The 24,667-nt window shown below is 39.3% G+C and overlaps 2 protein-coding genes across 3 annotated transcripts in view; one reads left to right on the top strand and one right to left on the bottom strand.

Annotated features, from left to right (window-relative positions):
* Window positions 1-24,667, bottom strand: part of LOC117990940 (large ribosomal subunit protein eL34-like) — a 192,482-nt gene that overhangs the window by 53,262 nt on the left and 114,553 nt on the right. Inside the window, exon 1 of one of the 2 annotated variants that reach the window (XM_069504996.1) lies at window positions 6,545-6,548. The exons of the other annotated variant lie outside the window; for it this stretch is intronic. The gene's annotated coding sequence lies outside the window, so the exon portion shown is untranslated. Of the gene's footprint in view, window positions 1-6,544; window positions 6,549-24,667 lie in introns of those variants that run through there. 2 annotated transcript variants of the gene reach the window in all.
* tkv (serine/threonine receptor kinase thickveins) overlaps window positions 1-24,667 on the top strand; it is a 158,254-nt gene that overhangs the window by 51,341 nt on the left and 82,246 nt on the right. The window lies entirely within an intron of this gene.

Below are 24,667 nucleotides of genomic sequence, written 5' to 3'. Positions count from 1 at the left end.
GCGTCGTAGAATGTGTTGTTTTCAAGTAAACGTTAACTATGCGTAAATTTGTCATTCACCAATCCGTTTATATCTACTAAATGATAGATATAATCTTTAATGAGAACATTGAAAACAGTTCGAAAGTCACACTAGAACTTCTGTGGTGCTTTAGTTGTGATGCGTCGCTGCAGCAACGCGTTGTGTTTGACCAGGACTCAATCTACGTATGCAGTGATTACTATTGTAATGACACTCACTGGATAAAGTATTTTTTAATTGGCCTAGAGGACACATTTGAATTTGAAATCACTTGTTTAATTGCGCGACGATTGTTAATTAATTTATTTTATGCTTATTTTATTATTGTAATTAATTAGATTTAGCTGCCGGTTGGTTTTGAGCCGTGCTATCGTGTGAGACTGGCATTTCCAAGTATTCTATGACTTGTGTACTTGTATAAGCCCCGTAAATTGCTATTGCGCTGGAACCATCTCATTATCATCGAAATATATTTAAGTAAAATTATACCATCAGCTCGAAACTTCAGTCTAGTGCTGACGTCACTAAAATGGCGGCCACGCGCATTAGCAATTTGTGGGACTTATAACAGGGTCAGGATTATGTTAGTGTACCTATTACGTTCTAAAGACCTGGGCGCGTTTGGAACCCTCGTAGCTTTAGTTTTAAGTTTGCGTAATAATTATCACCACTATATATCTTACAAATCTAACACCATACTAGACAATCAATACGAGTAATTTATTACCTATTTTGAATAAATCATTTGACTTTGACTTTGACTTTGACTTTAAAAAGAAAATAGCAAACCGTGGAGGATTTGTAGATTTTATGACAAAGTTGCGTGGAAGCAACCGGCTGTGTTTTCAGTTGCGCACAATGTGGTGTAGTTGTACTTATTGTAGCCTGTGTAACTTTAAAGCTACACATTTTTACAGAAATTTAGCACTAGATTGCTATAGTATCGCACGGTCTGTCGGGAGGTACGTAGGCTAGCTAATTAGCAGGGTGCACGTAGCTTACGGAAACCAGGTCGCGTACAACTGCCGATTGTCTGTGATGCCTCCCACGGCTCGCGGCCGCAAGCGCTAGCCGGCGGAATTACAAATGCGCTACTGTACTGCGCCATTGTGGTTTGCCACCTTGTGCTTTGTTGAGCCGTTATTTACGGGAACTATGGGGTTATTTTAGAGAGTAAAAGTGGACAGGGAAGCACTGATCTCTATGAGAAATCTCTACCAGTGACCCTTGGCAGTGCAAGAGCTAGGAAAGGGAGTAGAATAGGTACAAGAAGAAGAAGAAGGAAAAAGTTATTATGGGAAAAGAGCGTGTTGACATATTATGAATCCGAGACATGGTCGCTAACTATGGGCCTCATAAGAAAGCTCAGAGTACTCAGCGAGCGATGTAGAAAGAGAGCTATGCTTGGAATTTCTCTATGTGGTCAAATCAGAAACGAGTAGATCCGTAGTCTAAACCAGAGTAACCGACGTAGCTCAACGGGTAGCGAAGTTGAAATGGCAATGGGTAGGGCACATAGTTCGAGACGATAGACGTCGGGATCCCAAGGGCACCGGAAAGCGCAGCGTTGGAAGACGTCCCTCTAGAGTCTAAGTAGACAGATGACATCAAAGAAATCGCAGGAAGCCGCTGGATTCAGGCGGCGCAAGTCTGGCGTGTGGAAGTACTTACTACTTAAGTACAAGAGACCTATGTCCATTAACAATGATGGGGTTTTTGGGGAAAAAACTAATGACCGTCTAAATTTTTAGCAACTAACATGGCTATGGAACCATGGGTGTTCTGACCAGTTTTCTGTAAACAAATTTTGCTAAAATTTTTATTTACAATCTAGCACGCGCTAGTATCATCAGATATAATCTTTGAGCGCAGTTCTCACCTACATTCAAGACAAAGTTCAAACACGATGATTTATGTTCATATTTAGGATGTCCCTTATCTCAAGCTATTTGCATTTCCCAATATAGCCAAAAACCAAGGTAGTGGCGATTCGGCGAGCTCAAAGGTATTATTTTGAATGCCAGCTATTGGTGTTGGCAGGTCAACATAGGTCACCCATTCAAGATTGGGCAGATGTGTCAGATTGCAGCCCAAAGGCTTTTTATTAACAACGGATTTATTGATTGTGTCTAAAACCTCTATCATTTACCTACTATATCTACTTCTCAAGATCATTATCACAAAATTATATTCGCAACCCATCGCCGGTACACTACTGACTCTGGGTCTCCTCTCACAATGTGAACGGTTGAGATCATACTTCCACCAATTTGGCCAAGAGCGGATTGGCAGACCACATCTTTTGATAACTTTGGAGAACTCTCAGACGAGCAAGTTTTCTCTCGACATTTTTCTTCACCGTTAAACCACCTAATATCCCGGCTCAAGTAATGTTTGTATACGCCTGATAAATTAATAAACTTCTGGTTTATGGTAATGGAAAACTGACATTAATCTTCGTGATAAATCGCTCTTGTGCTAACAAGTTTGGGGAGTTCACTCCCAACTGCCGAGGACTTGCGGTAATGTGATAAAGGATCAACCCCCTCCATTACTGAGATGAGTGATGATCTGCGAATTGTTGTTAGTATAAGATTTAATATATTATCAAACTAGATCATACCCCCGATTGATAGTCTATGTATTCAGGGTATAAGCCAGCTCTATTCCTTTCAGCCAAATCGGTCCAGTAGTTTTTGTGTGACAGAGTAACAGAGACACACACACACACACACACGCACGCACGCACACAAGCAAACAAACAAGCTTTCGCCTTTATAATTTTTTTAAATTTAAATCTTTATTTAAAGATCTTAGTCACTTATGCAACTACGTCGCTTTGTAAAGGTTACAAAATTTAGTGTGATTGCGACAAACTTTATTGTCATGAGTATTTATTGTTCTATGGTTGTTACATGATTTAACCAACAGTAGCATAGCTGAAGGAATTAACAAGCTGGAGTGGATACCGCGTACCAGCAAGCGTAGTTTGGGACGACTTCCAATCCGCTGGACTGACGAACTTAAGAAATTAGTAGGAGGTGGGTGGATGAGGAAGGTGGAGGACCATGTATGGTGGCACGCTGTCGGAAAGATTTATGTCCAGCAGTGGACGCAAACAGGCTGATTGACTGATTGAGAGAGACTGTCAACTATCTGTCAATTAGAGCCTCAATAGCTCAACCGGTATAGGAGTGGACTAAAAACCGAAAGGTCGACGGTTCAAACCCCGCCCGTTGCACTATTGTCGTACCTACTCCTAGCACAAGCCTGACGCTTAATTGGAGAGGAAAGGGGAATATTAGTCATTTAACATGGCTAATATTCTTAAAAAAAAAGAGGCGATTGCGATCGTCACACAACTAATACGGATGTGTAGTTATTTCTATCGTCTACAATATAAATATTCCGATGTCAGCAGTAAGCGGGCGCTTCGTCACACTTAATCTGTCGGTAGTTAGCAAATTGCACTTCTTGTCTCGGACACTTTCTTGATTGTGATCTATACGTCTCTGATGCCAACGTAATTTGTTAACAGTTATTTTTCAATATTGGTTTTAGGTTTTAATGATCCCTAAACTTCTTATCTTCTGTATATATAAAAGAAAAAGCTGACTGACTGACTCACTGATCTGTTAACGCACAGCTCAAACTAGGGGACGGATCGGGCTGAAATTTAGCATGCACATAGCGTTTATGAAGTAGACATCCGTTAAGAAAGGATTTTTGATAGTACAACGCCTAAGGGGGTAAAATAGGGATTTGAAATTTGTGTAGTCCACGCGGACGTAGTCGCGAACATAAGCTAGTAAAAATATATGAGTACATAACTAATTAATATGAAAATAATAATTTGTTACTTGTTCACATCTTCTGTTTAATAGACTGCGTTGCCGGCTAAAATAATTTAAACACTACGATTACCTACGATTGATGTGATATTACCCTAAATTTTCAAATATACACAGTTTACTCGTACTTTATAGAACAACTACCTACTACAAATTATGTTAACTGAGCAATCCGCTCACACCCTTCTAAAGCGCACTTATCCATACAATCCATCGGAACGGAATTATGCTAAAACCTACAAAGTAGTTGCAATATCGCCAATATCTTGCACCTGGTCCGTTTCGTATTATATGACCGCATTAATATTAATTTTGCATTAAAACAGATCCTGTTATCTGCAATTCCCACCCACAAATCATGTATTATATGACATTTTATATGCACTTTAAAGTTGGAAAAATATTCAATTTGTAAAAGGTTAGCCGTTAGTATTTACTTATTACAACGTTAAAGAATTTCCTGGCTTTTAAAACCTACTCTACTGGATCAATATATTACCTGGTTTCTAAGTTAACCTTTGCCAATGGGTGTGAGGAAAACATGCGTGATTTTTGAATTTCGTTACCACAAATGTATATTGGCTGAATAATTGATATTGTGGCTAATTCTACTGTAGGTCGACATCTCTAAATGTTGAATATCTATTTTCATATTACTCGTTGCAGTAAAGATAGCACCGGTTTAGGCCTATTACGCACAGTCGACTAGTGGGCCGCTGGGCGACTAGTCGACCGTGCGTAATGGGTATAGTTTGGATCTGTCAATTTAGTTTAATTTAGAAATACGATTTCTTATAATACTTGCTTACAATGCCTGATGCAAATCAGTGATATATGTTTAGGTAGATAAGTTTAGAAAGATGCTATTTTAGTACGAAAAAAAGCAACCGTGAGAATTTAGAATCGCAAAAGAGCGCTAGTAAAAAAGCTAGTAGATAGATAGTAGATACCTACTCATCATCACAAAAATATTATAATCCTGTGATTTAGGAAACCATAATTCATCTGATTTCATTTTTCTAATCACACAAATTTTGCAGAGATACCACAGAAACCGCCAAAATTATTGTGAAATGATATAAATTGACGATGATATATGATTTCCTAATGCTATTATATGCGTTTAGTTGAACATTTCCTTCTTGATTCGACGTGTAAGATGGCCGCCCGTGGGAACTGTCGAATTGAGTATAAATAAGATGCTCATTCGCAGATTATAACTGTCCAGTGGCGGTTTGACAGCCCCGAATCAGACTCAGGTGCTCAGGGTTGCCACCGCACCTAATCTATATCTATGTAAGGCTAATTAAACTAAACTTTACAGGTCTAACCGCGGTACTCAGAGTCGCTAATCGTTACTTAAGATTGAGTTTAAACGAGACAGATTTATGTGAGAGATATAGCTCTGTCTCGTTTTAACTAAACTTTAGTAACGATTAAGCGACTCTGAGTACGGCTGTAAATCTAGTGAAGCATTATCTAAATATTTAAATATTAAGTTATATCTTTAGTTCTACCCATGCAAAAATCACGTGGGCCCATTGTTTCGCTGCGACGTGATTAAAGGACAAACCAATAAACCCACAAACAAGCACGCTTTCGTATTTATAATATGGGTAGGGATAATAATTATAAGTGTACAGAGTTATCAGCCTGTGTATAGGTCTTTCCTAAAGAGCGCCACTACACCCTCGGCGTGATTACGTAAAACGTTGCAGTAGTGACAGCATCGCGACAGCAGTAGCAATGCGACAGTTTATTTGCTGTCTCTCTTTTTCTTCTTAATTTGCTTTGTGGCTCTTACTGTCTCTTTCTAGCCGGACGTTTGACAGCAATGATCGCGAGATTTCCGCCTGTCGCGAGATACGTAATCCCGCCGGTCCCCAGTCTTCCTCATCCAGCCACTTCCCGCCAGCCTCTTTTTACCGTCGCTCGATCCATCGTACTGGAGCGTACAGTGTTATAATGTTAAAAAATCTTGCAAAAACAGCTGGCAACCCTATTCGCGATGCTAACAAGTGAATCGGTGGCGAGTGTCGGTTAATTAGAGAGGTCCGTCTGATGTTTATTAGTTACGTGCTTCCGGTGTCGTAGCTGGTTTTAAAGAAAGCGCCGCCGTGGGCGAATGGAGAAGCACCGTGTGAGCTTTTCGTTGTGAGCTCTGTAAAGCAAATTCATATCCTATTTTTACCTACGCCATTTAAAGCAAAAATGATAATTAAATAGAAGTTTCAGTTAAAATTTTCTTCTTCCGTACCTTATCCCACGCTACCTGGGGTCGGCACAACATGTCATTTTCTTGCACTCACTTCTGTCATCCGTCAACGTACACCCTTTTTACACGCATATCCTCTTTCACGCAATTCATCTACCTTTTCTTTGGTCGTCCTCTCCTCTTTTTTAGGTTTAAAATATTAGGTATTATATAGCTGTGATAGCTTAGTGGTTAAGACGTTAGCCTCCTAGTTAGTTTCCGGTGGGGGGTTCTATCCCGGGCACGCACTTCTAACTTTTCGGAGGTAAAAATATATCACTTGCTTTAACTGTGAAAGAGAATATGTGAGTTTCTTTATTGCAGCTTAGTTTTTTAATGCCTTAACAGAATTGGATATATGAGATATCGTTAGAATCCTGAGTCCTTACACAATCCGAAGTGACACTGGCTGTAATTTTTTTGACAGAAATCAATATGGCGCCATTTTCAAACCTTGAAAAAGTCTTTAAAGTTTGTTCTAGTCAGGGCGTGTTTTTTTTTTAATTACGAGTTACGACTTATTATAGGAAGTAGTCTTGACCTTCAGCAATGAGAGATACAACCCAGATAGAGCAAGAATACCTTAATATCAGCCAATAACAAATACGTTCTACATTGTCCGTACCTGCAACATTTTACCTATACATCAACGTGTCCATTAATTAATTTGATTACACGTGACCAATTAAAACGTATCAAATAACAGGTATCGTTCACATTAACCAAGTTGCATCGCGTCAGTTACGAGCGGTGTGGGTACCTATAACCGCAGCATTCCGCCGTCAATAGCAATATTAGCCTTAATGACTGCCCGGTGTGATTAATATTAGAGAATCACGATACTTGTATGGTGTCTAATGATATGATTTTATAGAGATAAGTTTTTTTTACGATATTTCGATATTTATATGACGCAGCGGTTAAAGTGGAACGGTAGTATATAGTATTTAATAGTCGTAGATGTCGGTAGGTAGAAAATACAGCGATGACGACGACTTGGGCCACCGCACCGGTCCGGTTAGATATGTCCATATCTGCGCGTTTTATAGTTTGAATGTAGGCAAGTATTATTGTAAGTTTTCATACATAGCGGAGAGTAAGCGGCTTAGCGTAGGATATATAAGCAAAGAGAGCTTATTGGCTGCGGTATAACACCTTCATCCCTCTGTGTGCGATCTGTAGAGGATACGGATCGTGATGAGAAATCTACCCGCAATGCGTAAGCAAAATCACTAAATAGTATGAAAATGCAAGTGTTTTTTTGTACATAATATTTGTTACAAAATCAAAAAAAAAAAATGTGGTGTAGGTGTTGGAAAGAAGCAGTCCTAAGTCTACAGGTTGTAACCAGAGCGCTGGAAAAAACGAAGACAGGTGATAGTACTGATGATTACTGATATGTAACCACAAAAAAAAAACGCGAAATAATTTAAAAATCCTGTAATTTTGTAAAATTGCACGATATATTGCAAATAAAACATCTGACCAAATTTCATGATTCTAGGTCAACGGGAAGTACCCTGTAGAGGTTTCAGACAACAAAGTGATCCTATAAGGGTTCCGTTTTCCCTTTTGAGGTACGGAACCCTAAAAAGTAATCCGTACAGGTACGAGTACGTCGTTGAGCAAAAACTAGCCGCTACAATGTTTATTTAATCCGCTACGGTCCGCCGATGAGTAAGCGGACAGGTTTGACATGATTAGGCTTTACCACGGGTATCGCGTGGCGAAACACCGACCGCAGGTTTATCCTAAGTTTGAGTCTCCACACGTCAAGATTTTTGTGGACTTGGTCATTTTCAGGGTTCCGTACCTCAAAATATAGACATACCAGAAGTGAAGTTAAATATTCCACGACACTGCCACGACTTATCGAGAGTTTTACCTTTTATAGTAACCTGACAACAATATTAACTTAATTTGGCCACAGTTGCTATTGCAACCACTCAATCAAAATGGCGACCTAAACACAAAAAGCATTTAAGGGCCCCTCCCCTTAAATGCTTTTTGTGTTTAGGTCGCCATAGGAAAGGGGAATATTAGTCATTTAACATGGCTAATATTCTTTAAAAAAATGATTAAAAGCTCCCAAAAAAAGTCAGAAAAAAAAGTAAATTAACTAACTGATCGAACAAAGATAGCATAGTGAGAAATAAAAAGTTGAAGTTTTCCTACTTTCTAGTCTAGAATTTGCCTTTATAATATGGTAACCCTATTTAGCGCAGATGATTATATAGCGCTGGAGAAAGACTTATTTCTTCATTAGATGCGATTATGTCTTCGTAAATCCCGGTGACAATTTGATTCATCGTTACCGACAATTTTCTCGCGTTAGCTGGACAACTGCATTGGCAATCATCATCATCATCATGGTCAACCCATCGCCGGCTCACTACAGAGCACGGGTCTCCTCTCAGACTGAGAAGGGTTTTGGCCATAGTCTACCACGCTAGCCATGTGCAGAGACTTCACACACCTTTGAGAACATCGATCTTCTTCCGTTCTCGGAAAACGATAACAAAATTTTTGGTTTCGGGAATCGGAAAATTTTGTAAATTGGTTAGGATTGCTATATTTATCGCAGGGCACATAGTTCGTTGGGGTAACTCAAGGTGCTGGAATGGCGACCTCGCACCGGAAAACGCAGCGTTGGAAGACCCCCCACTAGGTGGACGGACGGCGCGGATTCACCGCTGGACTCAGGCGGCGGCGGAAGACCGTAGCGTGTGGAAGTCCCTACAAGAGACCTATGTCCAGCTGTGGACGTCTATCGGTTAATGATAATGATGATGATGAAATGTTTCTTTGATTTTACGTCATCCATAGCCTAATATTTGACACATCGATTGTCGATTCAGGATCAAACCGAGAGTTCCTTCACTCTGACAATACAGCCTAGGGAGGTCGTCAAAATGTTGATACCAATTCTCTCTGAGATAAAAGATAATGTTGCCACGGGTATTGTCTGTCTGTCAAAGTGTCGTGTGGCATACCAGCGAGCCTTGATTGTTATCGCTTAGACCGCGTACGACGTACGTGTTAAACGAATGGGATCAAATTGACACTCGCATTTCGTTTTATCTGCACTAACGAGTAGAACTGATTGAGGAGTTAGGTTGCTTCGTGAGAAACGGGTATAATCAGTACCCTTATTATAAATGCAAAAGTGTGTTTGTTTGTTGGTTTGTCCTTCAATCACGTCGCAACGGTGCAACAGATTGACGTGATTTTTTGCATGGGTATAGATAAAGCAACCTGTAGAGTAACATAGGCTACTTTTATCCCGGAAAATCAAAGAGTTCCCACGGGATTTTTAAAGAACCTAATTCTACGTAGACGAAGTCGCGGGCATCAGCTATTGCTATTATAATGCATACATTTTCAGAAAGGACTCGCCAATCACCGAATTAGCCTGCTTCCATATTAGACCTTATTTCTAGTGAGATCGTAGCGTAGATAGAGTAATAAAGGTAGATACCGGGGACGTTTGCTTTCTCATTCACACTAAAAAGAGAGCACAGATAAAGTTACTAATGTGATAAACAGAGACGCAGCTAACCTATTTTTTGTCCCTTATCGTGTAACTAGTTTTTTTTAACCGACTTCAAAAAAAGGAGGAGGTTCTCAATTCGTCGGAATCTTTTTTATTTTTTTTTTATTTTTTTTTTTTTTTATTTTTTATGTATGTTCCCCGATTACTCGAAAACGCCTGGACCGATTTTGAAAATTCTTTTTTTGTTTGAAAGGGTATACTTCAAAGTTGGTCCCATTTCAATTTGGTGAAGATCTGATGAACATCTTCGAAGATAGATACTGGAACTCCTCAACGGATAAGAGTAAATTGCTCGCGATCAGTGTAATAGCTTAGTAAACAGTAGATTTTTAACCAGTCATAGCATAATTCCATGGGGCCACTAAAAATTGTGAAATAAAAAATTTTTACAAAAAAAATAAAAACCGACTTCGTTACACAAACACTAAAAATTGAAAAATAATTTAATTTATTACCGATTATATTATGTATACAAGAGTTAATATAGTTCCATAACAATATTTTTTGGGGTCGGTGCCAATGAGGTGCCATTGTGGAGTCCCATAAAAATATGAAGTCTAGACGATTCGCGCAGCTAAAGCTAATTGGCACCGGCACCAAAAAGTATTGTTATGGAACTATATTAACTCTTGTATACATAATATAATCGGTAATAAATTAAATTATTTTTCAATTTTTAGTGTTTGTGTAACGAAGTCGGTTTTTATTTTTTTTGTAAAAATTTTTTTTCAAGAATACATACAACTTACATACAAGGCATGCAACTTTAGTTGCGAAACAAACTTTGAGAATTCGTGGCGTAATTGTATTTCTCATGAGTTATTTACTTGTTTTCACATAAAAAACGTTGAATACAAATATTGTTGATCGGTTAATACAAATATTGACTACTAAACAATGGTAATAATTGTCGTTTCATCGTTACGTCGTGCTATCGCTATCTCATACGCGGTTACACAGTACTTCAATCTACCTATTATTCTATCTACGGATCGTAGTCAAGGGCTAACTTGTAACAGAGTAAAAAAATGGAGAGTTGCAAGCATGCAGGTTTCCTCACGAAGTTTGACTTCACAGTTAAAGCAACAGCTATGTTGCCCAAAAATAGAATAGCCATCATATTATTGATTCAACGTGCTGAATGATAAAGTTTCATGTTTATCAATTCCGTTTGATCGCACCCACATTTTTGTAATGAATAAGATTATTATGTAAAACAACGTGGTCTTTTGCCGTTTAACATCTGACTCGAATGCCTCGTGATCAGTCCATTGAGTTGCAGGGCATAGAGATGTATTATGTATATATACCTCATTCATCACGCTTCAAAAACGCGCTACAACCTAATCATACAAAGATGAAATGGAACTTAATTTTTGTTAAAGTAAACGTAATACATTTATCTCAATTACTTGTTATACATTTTAAGAAATGTGTCTTAAAACTTGTGGGCCATCACAATATATACCTTTTAGTCATACTTTGAAAAGATGTTACCTACAATATAAATTAACACCATATTATACCGGTTTATCATATAGCTCATTTTTGCAAAATGTTCGTAAATTATACATTCATTGATAATCCTTCTTTCTATTGATGAAAATGATATGAAAATCTGTGTCAGTACTTTCTGAGAGTATCCCAAACAAACATGAACTCAGCATGGCGGGGGACTCCTATTTTATTTTATAATATTAATAGTGTATTTCTAAAATGGAATCAGAGCAGTTCTAGCGGCAATTTGCTGAAAGCGTGAAAGCGTGTCTAAGCGTGAGATCGTTCGAACTCAACTGTGTTTTGCGTGAATTAGTACCTCTAGTAGATATCTTTATGGCATCTCTCTGGCCCCATCGATACCGATCGAAATTGTAAATGAGAGGCGAAACTTGCCCATTACCCGAATTCCACGATTATTGACTGCGGTTTTATCGCTAAGGCCTCAGTCGTTTAGTGGGCGTGTCTCGATTGTGACCGAGTGCTCAGAGAAATTAATTGTCTAGAATTATATTGTGTACCCAATTGTAAGTGAATCTAAATATGTTTATAAAAGGAAAAGGTGACTGACTGGTTGACGGATCAGGCTGAAAGTTGACATGCAGATAACATAGACATCCGCTAACAAAGGGTTTTTGAAAATTCAACCCCTAAGAGGGTAAAATATGGTTTAGTTTGTAGAGTCCACGCGGACGAAGTCGCGGGCATAAGCTAGTACTTACCTATTGGATATTTTCGATTATAATCAGGCGTAACTTTTGGTTAAACTTAATAATTTGCTATAATCCGCCAAACTAGATAAATTTATAAAGCCTGCTGCTCTACATGAAATAAATAGATTCAAATTCAACCAAACGCGGTAGGGCTATTGTGTACAGTAGGGCGATTTCGTAAAACCTGCATCAATCATTATTACACACAACGAACCAAAAGCTTAATTTGCTATAATCAGCTGAAACAGGTCGAATCTGTATGGTGCAACATGCAGCATGCGAAATGCACCGCCCGTCCTTCCACTGCTAAACATGCAGGAAGAAGCAGCCTCCAGGCAAGCAATACGCACCACCACCACGCAGCACCACATATTTCGCATGCTGCATGTTGCACCATACAGATTCGACCTGTTTCAGCGGATTATAGCAAATTAAGCTTTTGGTTCATTGTATATCATGGACTTCCGCAAAGTAGGTAACGCCTGCTTCTAGGTATATAACAATCTCAGTTGTTGTGATTGGCTGAATTTGTGCTATTCTTGTTGCAACAATGCATTGTAGCCAATAGTGAGCGAGCATCAACCAATCAGAGGTGATTGCGATCATGACATTGTAGCTGTCACTCTACCGCAATCGCGCAGCTGGACCCTTTTTTATTTTTAATAAAGAATATTATCCATGTTAAATAAGTAATATTCTCCTTTCCTCTCCAACTAAGCGTCAAGCTTGTGCTAGGAGTAGGTACGACAATAGTGCAATGGGCGGGGTTTGAACCGTCGACCTTTTGGTTTTCAGTCCACTCCTTTACCCGTTGAGCTAATTGATGAAATGAGCCTTTAATTACTAGTTTCTGGCAAGCAACCATCCGCTGGCAGTTTGGCAGCATTTACGCGCTCGCTACGGGGCCAAATCGCATGGACATTAAATTTTAATTATCAATTGCCATTACTGTAAATCGCGAGATGGAGCATTGCGACTTACAAGGTTGCAGTCGTAAATCGTGCCCGAGGAATGGGGTCGATATTTGGCACGAGAATTGTTCAACAGTTTAGGACATTTTGCTTATTAATGAGATTTATGTGGCAAGTCTTTCGTCGATAGTACAGAGTCGCATATTAAAATTCTTCGGACACGTCTCCCGGCGTGAGAGTGACTCCATTGAGCGTCTTGTCGTGCAGGGCAAGGTGGAGGGCACCAGAGGGCGAGGAAGGTCACCCATGCGATGGACCGACCAAATTAAGTCTGCTGTGGGCGGTCCTTTGCACGAGTGTACCAGGCTGTCAGCCAGCAGGGAGAAATGGCGAATGCTCGTGAGGCATATAACATCTGCCCTCAAAGACGTTGCTTCGTGATGACCACGACCTATCTGCCAAGAGTGATACGACAAAGAAGAAGAGATGTGGCAAGTACCTCGCTACCACCTTCAAGATCGTTTGTTCAAATAAGCGCAGTCGGGTACGCGAAGATAAACGATCTGTATGTATCATCATGATGATAAACCCGTCGCCGGCTGCAAACACAGCACGGCGCGGGTTGATTACTTAAAGCGTTGCAGTAGCGACAGCAACGCGACAGCAGTAGCAATGCGACAGTTCATTTGCTGTCTCTCTTCTTCTTATTTTGCTTTGTGGCTATTGCTGTCTCTCTCTAGGCACTATTATGTGTGACATTTGACAGCAATGATCGCGAGATTTACGCCAGTCGCAAGCCTGTGTTTTGGCCAAAGTCTACCACGCTGGCCATGTGTGAATTAGTTGACTTCACACACCTTTGAGAACATAATGGAGAACTCACAGGCAAGCAGGTTTCCTCACGATGTTTTCCTTTTCCGACTATGGAAAATGTATCACAGTATGTACCACAATTTATCGTTACTAACATTTGGCAAAATAAAAATAATTTCATTTCATTTCATTTCAACATTTGTAATCAAATATCTCCCATACTCAATTCTGGAATTTTTGGAATAAGTTGTTCATAAACAAGTTTTCTCCTCGATAAAAATCACCAACCAAAAATTAATTTGTTTAATTAAAGTATGTCTACAGCCAGACAGCCTACTCTATAATTCATAACATAATAATCATATTCTAATTTAATTCAGCAATGTTACGCCTACGTTGTTTCTTAAACCACTGAATACATTTAAATAAATATCAAAAATTACTAGCTTCTGTGTAGCGTGGATTAATATGCCTTGAAAAATGTCGCACCAACTTTTCTTTTCTCGGGATAAATGTATCTTATAATGCATGCAAACTGTGGAACCAACTCCCTTCGACGGTGTTCCCACTGGATTTCAACATGGGGATATTCCAATTTTCAGGAATTTATTGATATGCCCTTATCAATAAATTCCTGAAAATTCGGCAACGTATTGGTGGTTCCTCTGGTGCTGCAAATGTTCATGGGCGGCGGTAATCACTTAACATTTGTTCGCTATTTTATTTAAAAAAACCGGCCAAGTGTGAGTCAGGCTCGCGCAACGACTACAGCCGTATTTTTTCGACATTTTGCACGATTATTCAAAAACTATGATGCATAAAAATAAATAAAAATCTGTTTTAGAATGCACAAGTGAAGACCTTTCATATGATACCAAACTTGATATAGTTATCTTACTTCGAAAATTGAAAATACTAATTATCAGTTCATGACCACAATTTAATTTTTATTGTGTGATATTGTTGTAATTACTTATTAGTCATACATTAGGCTAGATCGTAATATAATTGAGTAGCTAATTGGCACTCAACAATAAGGAAAAAAAAAAAAAAAAAAAAAAAGGATGTTGTTACCACAAATTCACGGTTTTCAGATTTTTCCCCGAATGTCTGCCATAAGACATGCCTACCTGCCAAATTTCATAATTCTAGGTCAACGGGAAGTACCCTGTAGGTTTCTTGGCAGACCGACAGACAGACAGACAGACAGATAGGCAGACAGACAGAGGTACGAAACCCTAAAAATATCTGACTCCAGAATGCAAGATTTCTCAGAGCCAAATGTTGAGAAGTATGTGATGTGTAAAGAAGTAAACAAACAAACAGACACGCTTTCTGATTTATAATACTAAATTACTAAAAACTAAGAAGACGTAGACAAGACAAATGTCCGTTTTTTGTCTTCTCCGTGGAATGCACAATTAAAGTAATCCTTCAAGACAAATGACTGGTGCATTCATCAATCTTAATTTAGTTACGCCTGCCTAACAATAAATTGTATTTCCTAACATTGTGGAATTACATGGGACTAACATATAAAACATTTTTAGAGTGCTTGTAACATGAAAAATGTTGACTCGAAGGAGTGTACCCTCGAGTATGACTTCGTTCAATATAGGCACTTATTGATAGATGGCTACATACCTCAGGACCTTTTTTTTCGGGTTGTGCCACACATGACATAGTTTATTCCGTCGCTTCTTCTGCTTGAGGTCTTTTGACTTTACTGCTCAAGTATTAGAGGCGCCGGGATAACCTAACCCCTAGGTATAACTGTTAATGTGTGGCACAGCTTTAAAAAATAAACGTCTTTCTTTCTTGCCGAGTTTCTTGCTGGTTCTTCTCGGTAGGAAAGGCATTCCGAACCAGTGGTAGATGCATCCGACTATTCGAAAGTACTTGTAAAAGCTTATTCGAATAAAAAAGATTTTTATTTATTTATTTATTTCTTTACCTATACAATTTTTCGAAATTCTCAATGCCTGAACAGCATTGTTTGGGGTATCTATCGTTACAATCTTTACATCACTACGAGTGACGCTGGCTATAAATTAAAATAAAAAAATCAGATGTGAAAAAGTCTTTTTAGTTCGTTTTTGGCAAGCAGTATGATTTGATTGATAAAGCAGCTTAAAAACTGCACTAATTAACAATTTATTTATTTATTTTTAGTCCATTCATTTTTACTCACCTACTAGCTTAGCTACGGAATTCTACTTTATGCGTCTTCTAAATTCTGATACGCAGTAAACCAGTAATTTTACTTGCCTTTGGCATATCCACAGTCCACACCCCACACATCTCTCCCAGGAAACAGCATAACAGCATTATACTTACTGCACATTAAATCTGATAGCCATATTATGTGAACACGCATTGATTTGCTCAAGTAACCATCACTTGCGGTACCTCCGCAATGACAGCCTCCGATACGTCATCAATCATCATTACCCACACCTGGCGAAACTGGAAACGAGCCAGATACATTTTTAGGGTTCCCTAGCAACACCAAGGAACCCTTATAGTCTCGTCCAGTCCGTCTGTCTGTCCGTCTACCTATGTCACAGCCATTTTAAAAATAAACTATGAGAACTGTAAGGTTAACTAGTAGTTATAGTACCTACTATCTTATGCCCGCGATTTCGTCCGCGTTGACTACACAAGTTTCAAACCCCTTTTTTACCCGCTCAGGGTTTGAATTTTCAAAAATCCTTTCTTAGCGGATGTCTACGTCATAATAACTATCTGCATGCCAAATTTCAGGCCGTTCCGTCCAGTAGTTTGAGCTGTGCATTGATAGATCAGTCAGTAGGGTTTTCATTTTACATATTTAGACTAGCTAATGCCCGCAACTTTGTACGCGTGGATTTAGTTGTTTAAAAACCCCGTGGGAACTCTTTGATTTTCCGGGCTAAAAAGTAACCTACGTCACTCTCCAGGTCTTAAACTATACCCAAGCAAAAAATCACGTCGATCCGTTGCTCCGCTGTGACCTGATTGAAGGACAAACCAACAAACAAACTTACTTTCACATTTATAATATGGGTCGTGATTACAGAGCGATATTTAAATTGTTTTGGACTGCCAACAGAAGTAAAACTTAAACACAGTTGACACTTCTTAAAAATTGAACCTTAATAGATTGCGTTAAGGAAGCTTATCATTAAGCGACCTTGAAGTTTTTCACATCCTGAAATCGTTAAAAAGTTTTTACTTCAATTAGGAAGACCAAGGGTTTTAGCAACCAGCATGGCTACGGAACCATACCTTATGTGTATGTCACGCACTTGACCAGTTGTTACTGTAAAATAATATAATTATGCAGTAAGATAAGGTTTCGTAATTTCTTGCGCGGGGAAATTGACGTGAAAGAACGTGACTCTGTGTCATACATTGGACGTGCAAATTGACTACTACTGCGCGAGCAGTGGAGAGAGCTATGCTTTCAGTTTCTCTACGTGATCAAAACAGAAATGAGGAGATCCGTAGGAGAACCAGAGTAACCGACGTAGCTCAACGGGTTGCGAAGCTGAAGTATCAATGAGCAGGGCTCATAGTTCGAAAAACCAGAGTGAAACACGCTTGTCTAGAAGATGCCTATTCACTCTTACCTTGAAGGTAAAAAGGCATGAGAACAGCTACATTGTAGATATCGTCAAACGATCCATTTTCCTCTTATCAAAGCGCTAAGCAATTGGAAGACGAGCGGAAATCTGCATGCCTGAAAGCTTGCGCTTAAAATCGCGTAGTAACTTTTTAATTTTCTGGTAAGTATCAATTGTCATGTCCAAAGTACGATTTTTGACTTTTGACATGATAGTGGGCACATAGAGCAAATATAGTGAGTCCTGTCTCAAAATTTATGCTCAGCCTATGTCACTCTCCAGGTTTTTAACTATACCTACCCTTGCAAAAAATTACGTCGAACAATCCAACAAACAAACACAATTTCGCATCTATACCTAATATGGCTACAACTTCAACACATGATAGAAATTTATTCAGGGAACAGCCACATTGGTACATATCGTCAAGCAATCAGATCAATTGGAGCCCATAATCTCGGCTCGTCCATTCATTGGGGCCCGCATTCGACAAGCGGTAAACAATTGGAAGATGGCCGGAAACCAATTTAGGACCCTCGGGGTGACTGCATCCGTCATCATCACGGGGACAAACTCAATTGATGGTAAATTGGTAACGTGATAACGTTTCATTGGTAATTGAATTGAACTGGGGAAATCTGGAGTTATAAGTAATTTATGACTTCGAAAAGAGGTCGGGGGTTTGGTGGGTACTACACAACTAAATTTTTGGAGTTATATGCATTCTAAGCAATTAAATATCACTTACTTTAATGGTAAAGGAAAACATCGTAAGGCAACCTACATGCCTGAGAGTTCTCCATAATTTTTTCAAAGGTTTGTGAAGTTTCACAGTTGGCCAGTGTGGTGTATTAAAACCTTATAATTCTGAGAGGAGACCTGTCCTCAGTGGGCAGGCGATGGGGTGTGATTAATGAAGCAATCCATACTAATATTATAAATGCGAAAGTGTGTCTGTCTGTCTGTCTGCTAGCTTTTCACGGCCCATCCGTGACGAAATTTGGAACAGAGATAGCTTGCATCCTAGGGAAGGACATTAGAGTTTCCATGGGAAAAACCTCAATCCACGCGGACGAAGTCGCGGGCATCATCTAGTTTCACATAACTTATGTAGTAGCTAAGCTACCTACGCAATATTTTTTAGAAGATAAAATAATTTATACTTGAAAAACTCTTATGTTCGTTTGGTTTAACAAAACGTTTATCACGCCAAAACGCAGTAACTTGGTCGATGACCCAAAAACGTGATGCGGCTGTGGTAAAGCGCTGTACAAAATCGTAATATATCTCAGCAGATCGCTGCGGTGGTGTTTCCGCCTCTTTAATAGTTCCTATGCACGCCACGTTCGCTGCGAAAGCTCCTGTACTAGATTTCCTGTCAAACATGTTTGCTAGTTAAATTATTGCTCCTGTACTACACGTGGTGTTTAGAGTGCCGATAAATATTTTTTCATTTTTATTGCAAAAAAGTTAATAAAAAATAAAAACTGACTTCAATTTAAGCAAAAACCGAAGAAAATACAGGTTTGATAGAATTATGGAATAACACAATCAAAAAAAATACGTGTCGAAAAGAACGTCCTCCTTTTTTAAAGTCGTTTAAAAATAGCAATTTTTGGTGACTATTTTTAACAGTTTAAAAACTTGCAGTAGCTTATAAAAGCTTTTCAAAGCTGTTAACAAAACGACAGTCCACCGGTATAGAAACATTCGTTTTAATAAAAAAGAAAGAGAACTTTTTATTTCATCTATTATTTTTAAGAGTAGGTAAGTATACAACGGCAAATAAACGAACAAGTTTTGCAAAATTTTTTGAAATGCAGATTATAAACATTATGCCTTTAAATATCAGAAGAATCTCAAACACACATCACACATACTAAGTTTATTTTTCTTTTTAGTACCAAGGCTGTGAAAATTCACACCATAGCTACATACAAATACCACAGAGATGATTTAGACCCATAAAAAAACACTCGCGTCCATGAACTTAAAATCGGGTAGAGGTGAGATACGACCCAATAAAAATCTTCTAAAAGACCCCAAAATCTCTGACAATAAAATTTTAAATCATATAATCCGATTTGAATGATCCTTCTAAATAAAACATCACCGTCATCCCGCGATATGGTTATTGTAGTCTTTAGAATTCTATTCGATTTATGACGAGGCCCATTCTCGATGCTTTACAATAAAAATATACAAAATAGCTTGCTTGGTGTTGGGTTCAGTCCAGGGCGCACTTCAATAAATCACGTTATAGGCATGCTACCATAATAGGTATACGGTTATCGATATTATTCGTATTCGATATTTTGATTAGAGGATTGCTTGCAACTATCATTTAATATTGAAATCAGTCAGTCAAAACTAAATCTATTGATTTTTGAAATGTAATAAATACTGAAAAAAAATTAAAACGAAAAATCAGTCGGCTTTAAATCTACACTCTCTAAAAATCGCGGTCAGCTATAGTACGCGACAGGTCGAGATAGCAATCGGGGTATGAGGCGAAGGGACGCTCCGTACACCCGCACGTCACCCGCGGTAGCCCGCACCGGGCTAGCGCGGGGTCTGTGCAGGTGTGCGGGGCGTCCCCTCCACGATGCCATCTCGACCTTTGTGTACTATATCTGTAGTGATTCTTCCAAGTGTCAACTATTAATGGAACTTGCAGAAGTGTACTCAGGCAAGTCACTTATCTATCTACTGCAAGTTTTATTGCTAGTGGACACTGCTTTAGATTATGATTATTATGAGACAATAATTGATGGTGCAAATTTACAGTTAGATAAGCGGCGTGAATATGGGAGATATTATTGTTTCATTGTGAAGCTAAGCTGCGTACTCAAACGGATGGATCTCTGAAGATCCTTTAAGATTGATACATATGTAAATATGAGGTACTAGCTGATCCCCGCGACTACGTTCGCGTGGATTTAAGTTTCTAAAAATCCCGTGGGAACTCTTTGATTTTCCGGGATAAAAAGTAGTCTATGTCGTTCTTCAGGTATTTGGCTATACCCATGCAATGCACGCAAATCACGTCGATCCGTTGCTCCGTTACGACGTGATTGAAGGACAAACCAATAAACAAACACTTTTGTTTTTTAATAAGAGTAGGGATTAATTTGAGTATCCATCGATATATCTCGCTAAACGAAACATCACTACACGTCGAATAAATCAGAAACACCTCTCCTCTTAAGGTCGTAGTTTCTTTCACCCGAGCTTGTTTGCCGTTGCGTTGGGGAAATAGCTATGCACCCTCCGTGTTGATAAATTGTAGTGCGACTAGTACCTGATGCCCGGTTGCGCTTGATTGACTGTTTATTTATGCTATCGATCGTTGATATACGAAAACAAGATATATGTATACAAGCACCTGCATTCTGCAATAACATACTTGAACTAGTGGCGTTCAAAAACTAAGTGTATCCTATTTTGAAATAAAAAAATTGAATTTTTGTACTTCTAACTTCTAATTTCTCGTAAAATTATGTCACGAAAATCCAGAATAGAATCTTAATATATAAAAGGAAAAGGTGACTGACTGATTAACTAACTGACTGACTGACCTATCAACTAAAAGCTCAAGCTAATGGACGGATCGGGCTGGGCATGCAGATAGCTATTATGACGTAGGCATCCGCTAAGAAAGGATTTTTGAAAATTCAACCCCTAAGGGGGTGATATAGGGGATTGAAATTTGTGTAGTCCACGCGGACAAAGTCGCGAGCATAAGCTAGTAGAATATATTTTTATTCAAGTAAACTTTTCCAAGCGTTTTTGAATCGTCAAAATAATTTACTTGGCAGACTTCACACACCTTTGAGAACATTATGTAACTATGGAGAACTCTCAGGCATACAGGTTTCCTCACGATGTTTTCCTTCACCATTAAAGCAAGTGATATATTTCACATTTCTCAAAAGAAATTCAATTTACATTCAATAAAAATCCCATCATGCCTAGGTAAGGCACACTCGTTTGAATTTCCAAGGAACCTGGGTATCTTCGTTTCTTTTCTTATATCAATGCTGTTTGGTTAAAAAACGTATACGCATCTTGGTTTTACCTTTTTGGGTAGCGCTGTAACTACTGTGACCATCTTTGGTAGTACAAGTTGTAGTTTCTTTTAGCTTTCTTAAGTTTTTAATATGTATATGTTATACGTTTATTTAATTCAATGGAATTATAAAAGTAATATTATAATTGTCTCAGGGACAAATAATCTCGCCTGAAGACCAAACAACAAAAGAAACAAACAAAAGAATAGTCTTAGGTTGGAGAAAGTACTTGTCATTAACGGAATTTTTTGAAAAACAAGGAACTGAGTCTGAAACTAAAGAAAAAAGTTTTCAACACCTGTAGCCTTCTGTGTTCCTTCCATGTATAACATGTGCCTGCGAAACCTGGGCACTAAACAAGGCCCATAGGGACAGTTTTAAAAGATGTCAGAGAGCAATGGAGCGCAGTATGGTGGGAGTGAAGAAAAAAGACCATCTCAAACGAGGACATTAGAGAAAGAACCAGGGTCACAGACACCTATATGCTCCGAGACACCCACGAAAAGTGGAGTACCCTAGTGACCCAGTGGTACCCAAGAGACGGGAAAAGAACCAAAGGTCGGCAGCAAAGACGTTGGGAGGACGAGCTGAAACTAACAGCTGGTCCATTCTGGAGAAGGGTGGCACAGGATCGGAAGCACTGGCGAGAGTTGGAGGAGGCCTTTGCCGCGAGCCACTCAGAGCTAAGAGACTTTTTGTAATGCAAACAACTGTAATATAATTTTAAAAAAATTGTACTCTGATAGAAGAGCTATTTTTATTTTATTTTATTTTTATAATTGTCTTAGCAAACCCTTATGTGCTATGACCCTTATGGACTAGTAGACCATGTCGGAAATACGTTCAAAATCCATATAAGCTTTCTGCGATACATTTATCGTATCATGGCAGGTCCTTATAGGTTTTCAGTTAAATACCACTTCAAGCCAGGAGCCGCGTGAGATAAAGCCATTTCTGGCTCACAATAGAACTCATTTTGTCCACCTGCATTTGATTTCATAACAGTGATTCGAAGACTAAGGAAAATAGATAGAGGGAACCAGCAACCAAAAAAAGGAAAAAAATAAAATGAAAGCACTACTGCAGTGTTGGCTTGGTTAGTATGTCCGTCTTGGGGTATGAAGTGGGGAGAACGACCCGCACACCCACACGTTACCCGCATTTGCCCGCACCGGGTTAGCGCGGGGGGTGTGCGGGACGACCCCACCCCGATTGCTATCTCGACCTGTCGGGTACTTTTTTTATAGTAAGAATATTAGTCATGTTAAATGACTTATATTTCCTTTACCTCTCCAACTAAGCGTCAGGCTTGTGCTAGGAGTAGGTACGACAATAGTGCAACGGGCGGGGTTTGAACCGTCGACCTTTCGGTTTTCAGTCCACTCCTTTACCGGTTAAACTATTGAGGCTCTAACTATATGTACATTGTACATACTTCATGTAAATAACTGAATCTAAATGGTCTTCTATAGATTTATGTGGTTTTTAAAAGAACTTTTTAGTTTGCGCTTTCAAAGAATATAGTATGTAACAGTAAATAGATAAACACAAAGCATCTAACCTATCATTCCAAACACAATTTATAGATACGATACATGTGTTTGTAGTGATAGGTGGTTGCTTGCTCTTCATTGTCATTAATTACTCTTGGATGACTACGTTCATGACTCGTTCAAACTGGCTTCACTTTTAGGAACCACTTGATTAGCGATCGCTCCGTCTATTTAGGCATTTCTTCTAGTCTATGGACGTTGACCATTTAAGCGTTGTTAAATGGCATCTATCGGTCTGTGTGTAAATCGGTTGTGATTTATAATTGCTTTTGATACAGGAATGTGGAAGTGTTTTGAAATGGCGCCGTAAAGTGAACAATTCTAGATACTGCTGTAATTGTTGTGGCATAATTGGTTGGTGTGTCTGTACTAGAAATAACTAAAATGTTATCACATCATATAAGTCTAAAAAAACATAGCACCTTGTGACGCACGAGAATGAGAAGTTTCTTATTTGATTATTTTATCTATTAAAGTTTAATACATTTTTTTCTTTATAGCTTATTAATTAAACTAGCTTATTTTTGCGACTTAGTCCGCGCGACGAAGTTGTGGAATCGAACGATTCTCTTGATTAAACAATGTAATTTAATTTTATTATTACTTTGTAACTACTATTTTGGTACATGAAAAATAAAAATAAATTGTACGGGAGCGGTGTGCAGGCTCGACCGTACCAAAGGGGAGATCTCCCACCGAGCGGTTGGTTGTGCTCGGTAGCGCCAGCTGGGCCGACGGTTATGTCTTGAAACTTCTATATATAGTCCAGATTGCAGAAAACTCCGTTAGTGCGATTACTATCGGCGGCACATTTGTTCGGGACTACGTCATCGATTGAACAGCGCCATCTAGTTTCTATTGTGGTAACCGCCACATCACTCTCCTCCGAGACGAACGTGTAGTGTGAAGCAGTGAAGAGAGGTGGCGTTGTAGCGTGAAGGCGTGTGAAGGGCAATGGCTGGTAACCATCCAGAGAAGCGGTAGACCAGGACGCTTGTAGCTGGTGATGGAGTGCAGAGCCATTGTGCCCCGAAGCTGTGGCTACATCCGTCTTACAGGCCTCGATGTGCTTGCTGTTGCTGCTTGTAGACTTGGAGTTGGAGGAGACGTCGGCTTGCGGTGTGTGATCCAAAGGTGTTGCGGTGTATGCGATCACCCTTGATCACGTTGAGTGCGCAGTGCGGAGTGCGGCGGTGTGCGGTTGATCTTCGACGTCGGCTGTTGTAGTGTGCGACCATTCTTGATTTCGTCGGTTGTTGAGGTGTGCGACCGTTCTTGATCACGTCGGGGTCACCAATGTACGGGAGCGGTGTGCAGGCTCGACCGTACCAAAGGGGAGATCTCCCACCGAGCGGTTGGTTGTGCTCGGTAGCGCCAGCTGGGCCGACGGTTATGTCTTGAAACTTCTATATATAGTCCAGATTGCAGAAAACTCCGTTAGTGCGATTACTATCGGCGGCACATTTGTTCGGGACTACGTCATCGATTGAACAGCGCCATCTAGTTTCTATTGTGGTAACCGCCACATCTAGTGTTATCCTTTTCCTCGAGCAACATTATGTATGGATTTAGACGTGTCATTTTAGTTTAGAGATTGTGTACAACAGAATTAGCCACATAGTAACAGTTTTTAACGCAACAAAAAGTTTAATAAACTGAGTCGTGAGCTAATACAGACAGACAAACTATGCTGCGTTCTATATTAGGCACGAATGGGCCAATATGTGGTGGACACCAACGTAAATAATCAACCTACATTTAGCCGCGGGTAGAGAGATCTACCTAAACCGCAGAGCGGCTATTGATTGAGACTAAATGTGTTAATT

The sequence above is a fragment of the Maniola hyperantus genome, chromosome 19 (assembly GCF_902806685.2).
Source record: "Maniola hyperantus chromosome 19, iAphHyp1.2, whole genome shotgun sequence".
NCBI classification, from domain to species: Eukaryota; Metazoa; Arthropoda; class Insecta; order Lepidoptera; family Nymphalidae; genus Maniola; species Maniola hyperantus.
Note: the sequence above shows the minus strand (reverse complement) of the source record. Positions and strands in the feature narration are given on the sequence as shown.